This window comes from Myotis davidii, unplaced genomic scaffold, assembly GCF_000327345.1.
Source record: "Myotis davidii unplaced genomic scaffold, ASM32734v1 scaffold217, whole genome shotgun sequence".
Lineage (NCBI taxonomy): Eukaryota > Metazoa > Chordata > Mammalia > Chiroptera > Vespertilionidae > Myotis > Myotis davidii.
The window spans coordinates 330,740-332,886 of NW_006290034.1; positions in this window are offsets into that span (position 1 = coordinate 330,740).

Sequence of the window (2,147 nt, forward strand, 5' to 3'; positions counted from 1 at the left end):
TGTGGCTCTGCGCAGGGAGCACACCCCCCGCTTGCGGGACCAGGGAGACAGGGAGGCCTGGTGCTGGGTACCGGCTGGGCCCGCAGGTGCGTAGAAGGTGCAGGTGCGCGTGCGCACACGTTGCCCTGGTAACGGCTGCGTCCAACAGGCGCTGTGACTGGCGCTCGCTCTCCAGCTGGACGCCTCCTCGGGACCCCAGACTGAGAGCCGCGGCCTGAGGAGGAGGAGGCGAGGGTGGCCGCGGCGAGTGCGCTGGCCCTGTCTGTGGTTTAGTTAGAGGAAACTGGGTAGGATTCGAATCTGTACCACCAACTTGTTTTTATTTTTTAAATGTTTATATAATATTTTATTAACTTTAAAGAGGAAGGAAGAGGGAAAGGGGATGGAGCCCGCAACCCGGCCTGGACCGGGACTCGAACCGTGACCTCTCGGTTCACAGGTTGATGCTCAATCACTGAGCCGCGCCCACAGGCCATCAGCCGGCTTCCCTCTGGGCCTGAATGTCCATGGCCTTCCTGTGTGGGCGCGGTTTGCTCCCTTTTAAAGGAGAAATGGGGAGTTCCCGGGGGCATCTCTGGTTTATGTCGTAGACATGCAGGTCATCAGGTGTGTGGTGAGCTCTGCACAAGCATCTTAGTTCCGGGTGGACGACCTGCAGGACGGCTGTGGGTGCGAGGAAGGGCGGCATGTGCGCAGGTGCAGGCGGTCCCGCTGTTAAAACGCAATAGCAGCTGCCCTGGCCCGAGTGGCCAGTGGGTAGCGTGTCCACCTGCCCACTGAAGGGTCCTGAGTCCATCAAGGGCACGTATTCGGTTGCAGGCTCCTCCCCAGCCCGGGCCCTGGCTGGGGCGCATGCAGGAGGCAACCAATCGATGTTTCTCTCACATCCATATTTCTCTTTTCCTCTCTCCAAAATCAATGGAAAATACCCTTGGTGAGGGTTAACAAAAAATATATAAGTAAATAAATACATGGAAACATATTAACCAAAAAAAGCAATAGCACCTGCTACTGCCCCCCCCCCCTTCATTTTGATTCGGGTGGTGAATTTTGTTACTTATATTTAATTAAAATAACTTTTTAAATACACGCAGCGAGCACAAGTTGTTGTGTGGGCCAGTGTGCCAACACCTGGACTAGATTGTGTTCTACATGGATATCTGGCAAGAATTTCAAAACTGAAGTTATTAATTTTGTAGTTGAATGTATTGGAGTGACATTGGTTAATAAAACGATGCACGTTTCCAGTGTACAGCTCAACACATCTGCACGTTGCCCCGGGCGCAGGCCGCCCAAGCCAGGTCTCCTTCCACTGCCATCACCTGCCTCCCCTCTCCCTCTGGTGATGCCATACTGTTGTCTGTGTCTGTTTTTGTTTTGTTTTTTCTCAATCCCTTCACCTCCCTCACCAGCCCCTAATGTAGTTTCTCTCGGTGATAAAGCCAGCATCGTGTCCCACCTGCATGAATCCTGTCACCTTCTCAGCTCCTGGGGGAGAAGTGGGGGGTGTTACGTGTTGATCCCCTAAAACCTCAGGCAGAGCTTTCCTGTGTGGCTTGTCACTCGCCTCCTCCAGCTCCAGGGGGTCCCCATGCCAACACCCCACCTTCTGGTCCTCTCCCTGTCAGAACACGCTTAGACTATGCACTGGCAAGAAAAACCATCACCGCAAACTTGAACACGGAAACAGGAAGCTGTTAATTCACATTTATTAATGACAGCTGCACAAACCGGGAGACAGGAGCTGAAAAACAGACCGTCCGCACAGTTCCCACGAACTCCCGTTTCATCCCACAACACAGAGCACGAGGAAGGCCCGGCACAGACACGAGCCGGTACAAGGCCGCCCGGGCAGCAGCACACGCAGTGACGCGGGCTCCGCGCTCAGAGGCTGCCCGGCCACGCGCACGTCGTTACCACGATGGCCGGTTCCCGCACGGACAGCGCGTTCACAGCGAGGCCGGCTGAGCTGCTTGTGCTTCTGCCCTCACGGGGTCTCCCCACCAGGAGAGGTGGGCAGCGAAGGAGAACGAACACTCGCCACAAATTCGTAGTTAAAAGCCGCTCACAGGGGTGAGCATCAAGAAGCAGCTGAGCTCTCCAGGTGAGGACTCTGCATGGAGGTGCGGGGGGCGGGGGGGGGGCTC